This window comes from Pogona vitticeps, chromosome 13 (genome assembly GCF_051106095.1).
Source record: "Pogona vitticeps strain Pit_001003342236 chromosome 13, PviZW2.1, whole genome shotgun sequence".
NCBI lineage: Eukaryota > Metazoa > Chordata > Lepidosauria > Squamata > Agamidae > Pogona > Pogona vitticeps.
Genome location: NC_135795.1, coordinates 3,593,612 through 3,608,671, shown reverse-complemented (window position 1 = coordinate 3,608,671; position 15,060 = coordinate 3,593,612).

Below are 15,060 nucleotides of genomic sequence, written 5' to 3'. Positions count from 1 at the left end.
AAGGGGATAGATCAAAAGGAAAAACCCAGCAGCCTTCAGAGGGCGGGTGTGTGACTGATTTATCCTCTTCTTATTGGTCTTAGATATATTTGTACAACACCCAACACTGGATTTCCTGGCTTCTTATCTCTTGTTACACTATCAAGAGGGATGTAAATTTTCAATTGTTTTCTTCTGGCAGGCGAGAATGTAAATGTTTGATTTTATAATTGCTGGGTGAGAGATTGATTGATTGATTGATTGATTGATTGATTGATTGATTGATTGATTGATTGATTGATTGATTGATTGATTGATTGATTGATTGATTGATTGATTGATTGATTTGGTTGGTTGGTTGGTTGGTCGGTTGGTCGGTTGGTCGGTTGATTGGTTGATTGGTTGATTGGTTGGTTGGTGAACTTCTATACCATCCACTTGGTGCTGGGAACTACTATGGGCAATATCTTTATTTGCCTCTTAAATGATGTCAGGAAAGAAGCCAGGTGAAGCTTCCCTGGGAGCTGATTCCATGAAGATGGAGCCACCATGAAGAAGGTCCTACCCTTTTCGTAGATTTATTGGCTACCGAGGGTGGAGCCTCATCTGCAAGGACCCGGTAGGTTGGGCAGATGACATTGGGGGCAAAGTTCCAGTTCATTATTCACATTTTCATATGTTTGGATGATAAATTTACAGAAGCGTGGGTTTTTCTTTCTGTGCCTGGTGGGGGGGAAGACGAAACAAAAAAACAGCAAAGTACAACAATTAGTTTGCCCCACCCAATTTGATTTGCACCCCTGGCTGGAATTGATTTTGCTTTGCTTTGCAGCCGAATCCATCTGCTTCTCTTTGAGCCAGACCTTCTTGCAGATCCGCCCAAAGCAGGCCAATTCTGTGGCAAAGCCAGGATTCCTCCATATCTGGGCCAGAGTCACTTGAAAACCCCTGGCAAGAATCCTATCGGAATATACATGCTCTAGCTAATTGCGCTTAATTGACAAAGCGCCACCAGAGCCCATCTCTGTTGTGAAACCAGACCTGTCACCAGGCACATGAGAAAGACATCCCCCCCTGCATCATGTCAATTAGCTGCAATGAACTGTGACAAATTATGTATGCAGTATGCTGACACCAATAGGATGCCAGCCATTAATTCCCAAATGCGGGAAATACCAGGTCTGTGAGAAGAGTTCCACGATAAGGAGAGACTGAAAAGGCTGAGATCCCTTCCTTCAAATTTCTCTGCAGTGATTTTAATAGGAAATTTGCAGGAAACTCTTCAGCATATTCTCAGCATGATGCATTATGGCACTTGTGTGGGTGTCAATTATAGAGGACTAAATTGTTTGGATTCCTCCAGGGCATAAAGGCCTAATGCATTCGCTCGGATACCTTTTTTTCCAGGTCATTAAGACCCGGTTGTCAAAAGAATAGATGGAACAAGGTTTTAATCTCCCATAATGCTGGGTAAAAGTATTACGGAGGTGCTTCACCTCAGCACCCCTCCCAGGCAACATGTCTTCATCCTGGACAACTTCTGGAAAAAAGATTCCATATTTATGGGTTGTCCAGAACGCCGGTGTTTGGGCGATCTATCGGTTGGCCGAACCAATTGAGATGTTTTGATCTATCGAAAAGCTGTCTCTAATTTGTATAGGCAGAAGATTTTTTTAAAAAAACCATCTTTATCTCTTCCCTTCCTGCACCACCAGCCATGTGCCTGCCTCTCTGCAGGATTCTTGCGGTAGTTAAAAATAATATATATCAAGCATGCAGTAAAATAATATAATGGACACACATTTGCAATTACAGGCTCAGTGTGGAGGAGCAGACCAAGCCACCTCAAGGACGATAAACTTGTATAAATGCCTACTCTAGAGCAGCCATTATCAACAGACCGTAGATAAGTGAATCAGTGAATACTGATCCCGCGGATAAGGGGGTTCCTACTGTACTTTGGTTGGGAAACACATTGGCTTTGTCTCCATGTAGCTAGTGAGGAGGTAGCTAGCTAGCCGTCTATTCTCCTTACCCAGATGAAGAGGGGATTTTCATACGAGGGAGCGATAGGTGTTTACCACTAAGAAATATAGGTCATGTAGAGGATCTTTCAGCTTCTCCTGCTACACCAATTTGGAACTGGTTTGCCATCACTTGCTTTCAATAGGCATGGGAAGAGTTAGCCACTGGAATTCCATCACCAATATCATAGCTAGCGGACTAGATAGCCAAAACATGGAAATGGCAAAGAACAACTAAATGCAAGCCAAAGACAATGCTTTGAGAGCGGGCTGAATCCTGACGTTAGGACTTTAGCTTGGAAAACTTGCTGTTTTTGAAGGACATTTCCCAGAATCCCCAAGCCAGCATGGCCAGGGAAGCTTTGCTTTGCTTTAAATTCTGGTCAGGACTTGGTCAACCCCAGAAACACTGGATGACCCCAACTTTTGTCTTCTCTTCCTCTGGCCCAAGCACAATCTAGACTGATTTCTTACCTGTAATCCAGTGGTTCCCACACTTGGGTCCCCAGATGTTCTTGGACTACAACTCCCAGAAATCCTGGCCAGCACAGCTGTAGTGAAGGTTTGTGGGAGTTCCTTCCTTCCTTCCTTCCTTCCTTCCTTCCTTCCTTCCTTCCTTCCTTCCTTCCTTCCTTCCTTCCTTCTCTCTGTCTTCCTTCCTTCCTTCCTTCCTTCCTTCCTTCCTTCCTTCCTTCCTTCCTTCCTTCCTTCCTTCCTTCCTTCCTTCCTTCCTTCCTTCTCTCTGTCTCCCCCTCCTTCCTTCCTTCCTTCCTTCCTTCCTTCCTTCCTTCCTTCCTTCCTTCCTTCCTTCCACTATCTACAGCTTTCGTTAAATGTTTATCTAATTTCAACACAACGATGCTGAGTTTGGGAGAAGGCACCTATTAGAGGAAGACGCAAATTAAAAGAGAAATGGGCCCTTCTGCATAAATTATACATTTTAAGAGGCAAATATATCTTTTTTACACAGCCCTTTAAAATAATGAATAATAAAAGAAATAATGAGAAGACTGAGAAGGGAGCAACAATTATTCCATGTGGGGTGATCAGTCATACAGATTGGAAGATAAAATGGCCATCTCGTTTGAGCGTTAACGAACAAGCTATTATAAAAACAGCTCTTTCTAAAATTCCATCTCTCATTACAGCATGCAGATTTTTCAAATATAGCGATCCGTTTCCTTCAGGGTGAGCATTCCTCTCTCCTCCTAAATCAGCTACACCCGCATGAAAGAAATACCATTTTGATGAACAGGATTCTACATGGTCATTATTTCTAGGCGCCACCTCTTCAGACTAGATCTCACGGTGGGCCTGTGGAATTTGATGCAAATTGGGCAACTGGGTGCAGATTTACACTCTGTTCCTGAAGGTCTTATGGAGATAGGTTGTAGGTACCATTGCTGCATGAGAGAGCAGCAACAGATATTGTGTGGCAGCCAAATTCAGCATTCCATAAGCTGAGAGGGTGCCTCAAACAAAAAATTGTAACTTCAAAACTGGATCACATTTCTTGAAAAACATCCCTGACCATTGCTTTATGTTAGGGTGAGAAGTGGATAACTGATGGAAAAAGGAGGCAGCTTCTGGGATTTTCCTCTGTGTGGTGTCATTTTGTGAATGGTAGGGAGCACAAGAGGGTATCCTGTAGACCATCTTGATTGCTGCCATATGAGTCCTCAACATTCTTTCTGCTCTTACTATGAAAAGCTTGGCATCCTTTTCTCCTGCTGGCAACACAGACATGACACTCTGCAGCAATACTGGGCAATTCCCTGGCTTTTGAATTTTGGGTACAGAAACACAATATGCCACATCCATTAACTGGAAGATTTTTGAAGAACTGAATCTATTCATGCTCACTTTGATTCATGCTCATATGGCAATTGAGAAAGCTTCAGTTATTTTCTCTTGGATATTTGGTTGCATGACATAGCAGGCCTTTGTTGTTTCTGGAGGTGGTGATAGATGGGGTGGGCAACATGAGTGCAACCCCGGGGCCCATGTTCCCCTTGAACCCCAGCCCTTCCCATGTGTCCAAATATTTTGCATTGTTTTAATGAAAACAATGCAAATCTTGGAAAAGGTAAATGGCTGGAACTTGGTTATGTCTAAGGATTAGAACCACTGGATGGTTTGTTTATGTCTTTTTAAGCCCTCTGCCAGCTGTTCCGTGCTTGCTGCCTTTGTGCGCAAGAGGAAAGGATTCTATTTTTGCAGAGAGAGTTTGCCAAGACTATGGAAACGCAGGTAAGAAAAAAAAAATAACGCTCCTTCACTCACATCTTGCATGGCTTGATAATTTCTCGCTGAAGCTGATTTGAAAAAGCTTACATTGTTAAGAACACAGTGTTTTTTTCATTAGCTCCAACACATTTCCTTGCCAACAGTGTGTTTCCACCATGTTTTGGTGTTTTGTGTTGGCCAAACCAGGGATGGGGACTCTGAGTTGCGGAACTCATTGTTGAGTCGAACATCATTTGCACCAAGGACTTGGCTCAGACTTGACTTAGGGGTGCTGTTTTCCCCCCCAAAGATTCACACTCAACGTATGGCTTGGAACCCACCCACCTAACCCATTTTTTTCTCAAGTCCCAAGTTCTCAAGTCCCAAGTCCCTATTAAAAACAATAGGGACTTGTTCTCAATAGGGACTTGGACTTGGGACTTGAGACTTCAGACCTAAAGACTTGCCAAGGTCTCTGGGCCAAACTTAAGAATATTTATGGCCACTTCCAGCAAAACATTCTTAAACTCAAGAGTACGGCAGAAAGGAGAAACTCCAAAGACATGGTCTGGAAACGTTTTGAAATAAAATGGAACAGTTTCTTTTGAGAAACAGCCAACCTTGCCTTAATCGCATTATGCTTATAGACCAAGGCTAGGCAAGACGGTCTCATTACAGCTTATCTACCCTGTTGTGATTATTCTCCCCCGCAGTCTGCATCTCGGTGAAAGGTAATGCAGGCATCTGAAATATGCATAAAATCCATTTTTGCCACATGTTTTTGATGTGCACGGCAAAACAGAGAAGTCCTTGATCTTCAAGTTATACAGCATGTTGTCTACCAGAATGCATTAAAGGCTAGTCAGCATTTGCAGAATTTAAGGGGGAAAATCAATTTGGATCCCTCCCCCTCTTTTCCCCCTCTTCTAAAGTGTGAAGAGATTTTCATACGGGTAAGGTGTCTTCTCTTTAACAGTCAATAGAAGGACTATCTACTGCTATCAGTTTTTCAACATGCTGGGAGCATTGTTTTTCAATTGCTCTAAAGGGCATGGATGGGATTTTTCAATTTTGTGGACTACAAACACCAGAATTCTCCATTCTGAGAGCTCTACCTACCTTTGAATCTCACAAAAACGTAAGTGCGGTGGCCTTGGGAGAAAGACCTAGATTACAGTCATGCCCCGCTTAACGATTACCCCGAATCTGCTTCACTATGATGCTTTTGTGATCACAATTGTGATCACAAAATGATGGTCTAAATGGGGGAATTTCACTTTGTGATGATTGGTTCCTTGCTTTGGGAACTGATTTTTGCTTAAAGATGATCAAAAAGAGCTGATCGTCAAATTTTCAAAATGGCTGCCTGGTGCTTAAAATGGCTCCCCGCTGTGCTTAGGGACAGATTCCTCACCAAAAATGGCCGCCATATGGAGGATCTTCACTGGCCGATGAGTTTTTACCCCATTGGAATGCATTGAACGGTTTTCAATGCGTTTCAATGGGTTTTTAAATTTCACTTTATGACGTTTTCACTTAACAGCGATTTTCCTGGAATGGATTATCATTGTTAAGCAAGGCATGACTGTACAAGGCTTTAGGTAGGCCAGGCTCCACCTAAGCTTCCTGTTCCTGCCCAAGTGCTAGCTGGGAGCTCTCATTCTATGGAGGATGATCGGACAGAACATGTCCTAGCTGAGCCCCAAAGCCTTCCCCTTGAGGCCTGTTTTCCAGGTGAGCCACATTTAGGTGTTTGCAAGGCACCTGCAAGGCCAAGTTTTAAAACGTTTAGCCATTTTATTGGCAATATTCAAACTGTGCAGTACTTGTGTAGTCTGTGGTCTTCCACTTTCATCAGGAGTTGTTCCAAATCATTCCGGCTTTGTACCAGCAAGATGGTGTCATCCGCATAGATTTCTTCAATTATTAATGTCTCTACCATTAGTTTAACTCCCACCTTCCTCTGAATCTACCCTGTCTTCTGTTTGAAATGTCCGGCCTACGGATTGAGCAATCCAATAAAATACACCCTTGCCATCTGCCTTTGCCAACAGGAAACCATTCGGCTTTCTCCACCTATGAAGGATGGCAAAAATTGGTGATGTGGAAAACCAGGGATAGCTGAACCCAAAGATGTGAACCCCACAGTCTGAAAGGTCTAAGATCTGAGCTCAGATCAGTTTTAATAGCCTTGGGAGAGCATGGTATTCCATTGGAGTTGTCCAAGGTGCTGAACAGTCTGGCCTATCCTGCATCTTTGCCTTTCTGCCTTGGCTTCTGTGATTTCAGAACAGGTCTTCTCCATGTCAAGCCTTTTTAAATTTAAGAATTACCTGTTTCCTCTATCAGACAATGGGTTCATGATTGCCCACTTTCAATGGGGGCAAGTGACTCTAATGTGGTGGGAGTGGTGAATGTACTCTCAGGTTTCATCAGATCTTTCCAGCCATTATCCAAGGTAACTGTTTGGGGACTTCAGCACTCTGGATAGATACCTCCTGAAAAGTCCAGAAAAAAAAACACTGCGATCAGAGCCACAATCCCCATGAATCTGAAGTCATAAGCCTTCACTACCAACATTTGACTTTTAACTCAACTGTGATATGATTATGTCTTCTACTGATGGTTGCCCTGATCATTGTGCACCTGCAGCATCTCCAACCATGTCTTCATCTGCCTACAAGTTAGGAAATCGACCTGAGACTTTTTTGTTGTAGTTGCCGTAACACTACTGCTATTTACTCATAAAAATTCTCTGCTCTTACATGGTGCTGTTTTGTCTGTTTTTAATTTCAGGACCTGGGTCTTTCATCATTGAATTTGACGGATCCACGTCTAACAAGAGATAGGAACTATATTCCTTGTGAAATCAGTCCCAAGCCTACAACGTTAGCAGAAGCTCGAAGACCCTTCTGCTTAGTTTGGCAGTGACATATTTATTGCCATTGCTTTACAGAGCCTCGCCACTTACTTGAAAGTCTGACACAAGAAAATTACATAGTTTGTTCCTTGTCAACATATTGGAATATATGTGCCTGCCAGTACCAGCATTGTTTGTATCACCAGCTGCATGGGTAAACAGGGGAGCCCGGATGAAAAGGATATTATTTACAAAGGACAAAGTTGTCAGTGCTACACAAATACTCCAGATGTTCCTAAGGTTATTGGAAGGAATCTTAGGAAATAATCATAGGGTGATAAAGCTGAAAAGGACCCCGAAATCTCTTCCAAACCAAAGATTTCCTCAATTCCATAGGACAGTCCATTGAATGTCTACTTCACAGGCCATATATCTGTGCATCCATAGAACTTTCAACCAGTGTACCCTAAAAGCTAACAACCACCCCAAAATCATGTGTGGTGTATACAGTGGACTCTCGACTTACAGATGGCTCAACTTACAGACAGCTCAACTTACAGACTTCTCTGGCCGCAAAATTTAGGTTCGACCCACAAAATTTAGGTTCGACTGGAGAATCGAGCTACAGACCAGAAACAAAAATGGAACAAAAACGGAACAAAAATGGCTGGTTACAGATTAATCAGTTTTCAATGCATTGTAGGTCAATGGAGACTCGACCTACAGACTTTTTGACCTGCAGCCACCATTCCAATACGGATTAATTCCGTAAGTAGAGGGTCCACTGTAATGTATAAAGCTACTATGTTTCAATGACTTTTGTGATAAGTAGTCACTCAGTTGCCATATCAGGGAGGGAGGGAGGAAAAAAGAAAGAAGGAAGATAGATAGATACTATAACTCATGGCATCACACTAAACATTACATAGATATTTTTGTTTTAAGTCTATTTATCATGTGATGGAATCACACAGCAAACTATGTTTCTCTGCATATATAATTGTGTATAACTAACTCATCCCTAAACACTAATTAGCACAGCTAATTAATCCTGAGAAGTGAAAATTATTCTTCCTTTGAGATCCCGTTCACACTTCAGGGGGAAAAAAAAAGGAAAGCGAAGATAATTCAAAATTATCGTTTGACTCCTAAAACACCATGCACGTGTCTGTTAGCAATATTCCAACACAATTAAGTTAACCAAAGAAAACCATGAAAGGGAACTATTCCACTTGCAACACTTGGGGTGACCAGCTGGAAGTCAGGTGTCAGGGGCTGAATCCAACCACGTGGCTAATTTATCTATCCTCAGGGAATGCAACTACATTTTAATTAAGGATCCGATAAAATACAATTTCACTGGCAATATTGTGCATCTGAAAAAAACCATTGTCCACATATCCAGTATTATGTCTCCCCCTCCCAATTTTAAAGGTGCCATCTCCCCTGTGTTTTATTGCACATGCTTATAAATGTTGTGCCTTTACTATTAGATTAACCAAAACAAAGGATATCTCCCCTAACATTCACCTAAATCCACCCATGTTAAATCTGGCTATTGAGGATCCAAAAATTAGATTCAAAAGCATGCTGTGCAATTAAAACAGGGGAAAGGCAGTAAGAAGTACAGTAGAACCACAGTATCTGCAATATCAATATCCATGGTTTCAATTATATGCGGTCTGAAAATATTAAAAATACTAAAAGAAAAAAAATTACAAGAACAAAAAACTAGAAATATGTATTTTCATGCTGTGTTTACTAGAACTGGCCACTAGAGGGAACCAGAGACCATGCTGTTTATTCTTGTTGTTGAAGAATACATTGTAAGGCCTCTGGCTCCCTCTACTGGCCAGATCGGGTAATACATCATGAAAATACCCTTTTTTCTGGATTTTTTTCTTTTACCATAGTATGTATAGTGTTCACAATTATCCACAGCTTTCAGAATCTACATGGGGGCTTAGATTCAATCCCCCATGGATGTGGGCATCAACAACATCAAAGGAAGATGAAGACTGCCAAAGGAAAAGCATAATGACTCTGCCCCCAGTTAGGTATTCTCAGATTTTCTTCCATTCCCCTTCTTTTAATATTTGGTGTAATTATTAGGACTTCATTTGCTTGTGTATGAAGATGGAAACCTGCCTTCTTATAGGGCTGTTGAGTGGTTTCCTTTAGGACATGACAACTGCTCTTTTCTTTCCTCCATTTTGGCTTCTTTCCTCTATTTTTGTTGGCACCGCGGTGTCATTGTGAAAGTTCGGTCTCCCCATCTATCTTCATTATTGCATTCATAGATCAGTCCGATAAAAATATTCTTTTAATACCCTAAGAACACTGACAAGGCAAAAGATCTATCCGTGCAGTACTATGCGTCTATACATGCCTTATTTGGCTGATCTATGCTTGTAATAATAAAGACAAAGGGGTAGCCAAAGTTTGCAATCGCTGTCTACTGCTTCCCTTTTTCTTCTCCTTTCTCGGCTGGAGGTGGGCAAATCATACAGCCAGAAGCGATGCTGATGGTATTGTCTACCACCCCACCAATGCTTTTCCTCATTGAAGCAAATTGACCTCCCCCCCAGCTCAGAAACACAGTGGCCCCAGGGCTCAGCCACAAATATGCATGTCTGTCTTATTTTCTCCTAATCCAGTATGCATCCCTCATTTCGGTCTGATTAATAATCCGTCAACAATCCGGGTCAGGCGATGGTGGTGGATTTTATGCAGGAGATCCGTCCTTCTGTAGCTATTTTTCGAAATTTCATCTAAATGGAAATACGGCGTTACTTAGAACTTTCCTCCTACGGAAGAACTTTGTTTAAGGAATTCTGGAGAGAGACAGCAGAGTCTTAAGATGACAGGCCAAAATTTATGAAAGGTGGGTGCCGAACATTTTAGGAGACTGGGGAAAAAACACCTTGGGGTGAATTCGGATATGAAAAATCAGCATGGAAATAGGTCTTAAGTGTCCGTTTTTATCTTCTACCGGGTGAGGGGATGGCCTGTCAAGAGTATATGACAGGCACAGTTTCATTATAACCACTCTTTCTGTCCCCACCCTCCTTGAAAGGAGAAGACGCCCCCCCTCCCAAAATGAAGCCACCACCTCCAGTTGGAATTATAATAGGAACGACTAGGTTGGATGATCGATGTACAATCCTGTCGAAAGCTGCGGGGGAGGAAGAAGGACATCCATCACTGTATATCCCATTCACCAATGATGCAGAACTGGAGCCGCGGCTGCTGTGTGTGGTGCAGGACTGCCAGAATAGTAATCAGAGCGAGGTATGGAGAAGTACTGGGGTTTTAATATCCAGGAGATATTCACAAATGATGAACAAACTGGGCTGTTTTGTTCTTTCTTTCCTTTTTTTCCCAAGGGAGAGGAAATAACTAAGGGGCCGTTGTCAAGATAAAATTTAGAGATTAAAAATCATTTTCCTCTTGGCATGGAGCATTATGAAGACACTAAGGTTTGGCCGAAGATCATAGAATCCTGCAATCATTGAGTTGGAAGGGGAGATAAGGCCATCAAATCCAATGGTCTTGAGTCCACAAGACCATTGAGTTAAATCATTTTTGATCCCTGCTCAGCCATAGAAGCTCACTGGGGGGGTGGCAATGGGAAGTCACTTTCTGAGCATCTGACATACCCCAAAAAGCTTTTTTAAGGGTCTCCACGAGGCTCCAATACTTTGGCTATCTGATGAGAAGAGAAGACTCCCTGGAAAAGATGCTGATGTTGGGAAAGTGTGAAGGCAAGAGGAGAAGGGGATGACAGAGGATGAGATGGTTGGACAATGTCATCGAAGCTACCAGAATGAATTGGACCCAACTCTGGGAGGCAGTGGAAGACAGGAGGGCCTGGTGTGCTGTGGTCCATGGGGTCATGAAGAGTCGGACACCACTAAATGACTAAACAACAACAACAAGTTGGAAGCAGCTTGATGAAACATAGCAAAAATTGTAACAGGTTGCTGAGAAGCCCATTTTGTTTATTGCTTGAAAATATATTACCATTTTTTTAGCAAATGGAATGGAAGGTGTGTGTGTGTGTGTGTGTGTGTGTGTGTGTGTGTGTGTGTGTGTGTGTGTGTGTGTGTGTTGTGTGTGTGTGTGTGTGTGTGTGTGTGTCGGGTGGGAACAAATGTGGGAAAAGTGAAATTGTGTGATTCTTCAACTTTGTCTCTCTTAAAATGAGACACGTGGGATACAAACATCTGACTGACACAAGTGAATGCTGGATCCAGTCTTTATCTAAAGAAGAATGCTTTATTTTAACCCTTGTTGTTTTTCGGGGAAAGAAAAAGAAGGCTATGCCTGTAATTTCGCTCAATACAGTAAAATGAGATGTTGAACAGAGAAGGTAATTTCACACGGACTTCGGCAAACTGATGAAAGAGTAATTAACTTGCAATTAACTTAAATTAGCAAAGAGCCATGCAAACAATACTGGAGTCCATGGTGGATTGAAACAAGGAAAAAATGCTAAATTTGAGGTGAAGTTCGGGAAAGCAAAGTGTCGACAAGAAGATCTGTCTTTCTAAATCAGCCTGAAGGTTGAAAATGAAACGTAAACTCCTAGTGGAGTTGAGGAAATGATTCCTCAGATTAAGGGCCTGGAAAGTTTGTTGCAGGGAGAAAGTGGGAAACCGAACATGTTCTGGAGAATAATTAAGAGCCTTGAAGTTGCCTTATAGATGAGAGGCGGCTAGAAAGAAAATGAAACATGCAAATAATTTCCAGGGTCGCTGGAGCTTTGTGAGGGGGGAGAAGTGGTTAAGAGAAGAGAGCAGTGAACAGCCATGATGAAACTTGTCTTCAATGAAGACAGAAAAGCTGAAGGAGCTTGTAAGAAATGCATTCTTTCATTAGAAGGAAACGTCTTCTCAAACTTGCAAAGAGGTTTTGCCTCAGGAACGTAAGCTTCACATCTGAGGTAACCATGGCTCCCAACCTTGGGTCTCCAGATGTTATTCATCGTCGTTTAGTCCTTAAGTCGTGTCCGACTCTTCGTGACCCCCATGGACCAGAGCACGCCGGGCCCTCCTGTCTTCCACTGCCTCCCGGAGTTGGGTCAATTTCATGTTGGTTGCTTCGATGACACTGTCCATCCATCTAGTCCTCTGTCATCCCCTTCTCTTGCTTTCACACTTCCCCAACATCAAGGTCTTTTCCAGGGAGCCTTATCTTCTCATGAGATGGCCAAAGGATTGGAGCCTCAGCTTCAGGATCTGTCCTTCCAGTGAGCACTCAGGGTTGATTTCCTTCAATATGCATAGGTTTGTTCTCCTTGCAGTCCAGGGGACTCTCAAGAGCCTCCTCCAGCACCACAATTCAAAAGCATCACGATGTTCTTAGGGTTGTCAAATGAGTAGGGAGGTAGTGTGCTTTTCTCAACACACATGGGATGCATCTTAAGATTGATGTCGCACATTCTGGTCCACAAATATGAGTTGTGATGTGTTCCCCAGACTGTAATCATTGCAACCACACAACATCACAGGTGATGGCGTTACTCCACATTCATCCTCTATGGTCCAAATATCTAACATAGATAGTCATCTTCTCCCGTCCACCTCTCCATTATGTTCAGCAGGTCCACAAGTAACTTTCTTGCTGATAAGTCACTTGCTTTTCCCCACAAGAAGCCGAAATACAAACCCCCCTCAAGGCAGTAGAAGTTGTGAAACCAGCAAAGACCTACATGGATGAAAAAGATGCTGTTTTCCTTCCTAACCTACTGCCAAGAGAAAACACAAATAAGTAAGTGCTGCTGGTCATAAAAACAAAGAGCAAAAATAACTCTCCCCAAAATTGCAATTCCTATTTCTTCAGGAGATGAACGGAAGAGTCAAAGCTGTTTATGTTTGGAGAAGGGAAGAAAGTATGCTAATTTAAACCAGAAGATGCTACACTAACAGATACAGGGTTGTATATCTTGCAGTCAAAAAAAGAGGATCACCTGACAAGGTCATTGTAGCTCAGGCAATTATTCTAGTAAATTGGTCGGGAGGAATAAAAATCTAATAACACCGTGTATAACTGCTCACTTGTCTGCCTGGGCTTCTGTGTTACTAGATGAGCAAATTTATTTCTTTAAATTAGGGACGTGCTAAAGTAGTTTGTCTGCGAAGTCCTCACAGGGATCGCTATTAAAAAGGCCAGCTTTTCCTACACGCGTGCTTTTTAGTCTCTCATCTCTGTCCATTTGTAGAATGCCACCATGTGTCATAACATACCTACCTACCTACCTACCTACCTACCTACCTACCTACCTACCTACCTACCTACCTACCTACCTACCTACCTACCTACCTACCTACCTACCTACCTACCTATCTATCTATCTATCTATCTATCTATCTATCTATCTATCTATCTATCTATCTATCTATCTATCTATCTATCTATCTATCTATCTATCTATCTTGCATGATAGTGTCATTGAACTTCAGATTATTATGGGGACTGGAAATTGGGGTGAAATCCATTTTATCCATACTTTAAAGTAAATCAATCCCATTTTTGCTTCCCCGACTCAGGTGGATTGAAACAAAGAAATCCTTCGAATGGCATGCTTCTCTGTCTAGCCTGATGTGGTTCTTAGCTCAGAACTTGCATAAAAAAAGGTGTACATTCGATGAATGGCCCCCAACGTTGGCTTTTCCAGATGTTTTGGACATCAGGTCCCAGAAGCCCTGGTCTACAAGGGTTCATGCCCATCTCTAGGTCTGTCTGTAAACAGGTATATGGGGTAAAAGGAGAAATGAAAGGTGGTGTGTTTGACATTTTGAAATTACAGACGGGTGCGAAAAATGCACTTTACTGAGTAGATGCAAGCCTTACATGAACTGGGGGAAAAAAAGACAAATTAGTTTCTCCTGGGGTGGGTCTGCTCACGTACCTTGGGGGTCAAATTTGTGCCCTTAGCTTCTTCTTTGGGCTGTCCAAAAGCCAGAAATGGCAGTTTTCATCCTCTATTTTAAAAGAAAAATAAATAAACAGAAAGTAAATAGCTCACTACTTTTATTTTAATGAGGAGGGGCCTACGGCTCTCCCAAAACCTTGATGTAAAACAATGCTGCTTTGTGGAGGCATCAAGGAGCAAGTCTTGACCAGCTTTTAAATATTTTTTTTAAAGCCATGTTTTCTGGGAAAGTGTCTAGAGGACTCTGGAAGGCTAGAAAAGCCACCAGATACCGCTGTAGGCCACACCCTTGTCTCCAACAGAGAATAGAAATGTTTTGATGTAAATTGTAGGGTACAATGAAGGGCATGGCAGATAGGGGGCGCCATGGAATAAAACCGTATGTGTCAGAGCACACAGAATTGACTAGTTCTTTCTGCAACACACGCTTCATGTTTGCAGAATGCCTTCCGAGTTGATCCATAAAGAAGAACCGCACACACATTGTTTGTGCGCTCAGTGGTGGTCCCTGAAAGCCACACACACATACACAAAATGTACAAAACATAGAACCTACTACAGTGGTGCCTCGCTTAACAACGATAATCAGTTCCAGGAAAATCGCCGTTAGCAAAAACATCGTAAAGCGAAAATAAAAACCCTATTGAAACGCATTGAAACCCGTTCAATGTGTTCCAATGGGGTAAAAACTCACCGTCCGGCGAAGATCCTCCATACAGTGGCCATTTTCGCTGCCTATATAGCGAGGAATCTGTCCCTAGAAAACAGCGAGGGGCCATTTTGAAGCTGCCGATCAGCTGTTAAAAAAACCATCATTTTGCAAAGAATCGGTTCCCGAAGCAGGGAACCGATCATCGCAAAGCGAAATTCCCCCATTTAGACCATCGTTTTGCAATCGCAAAAAGATCGTTGTAAATTGGATTCGTCGTAATGCGGGGCAATCGTAAAGCGAGGCACCACTGTAATTCATGCTATATATATCATCAATTAGTAGGTTCTATCTTTTGTCCATTTTGTTGTTCAAATAATAACAA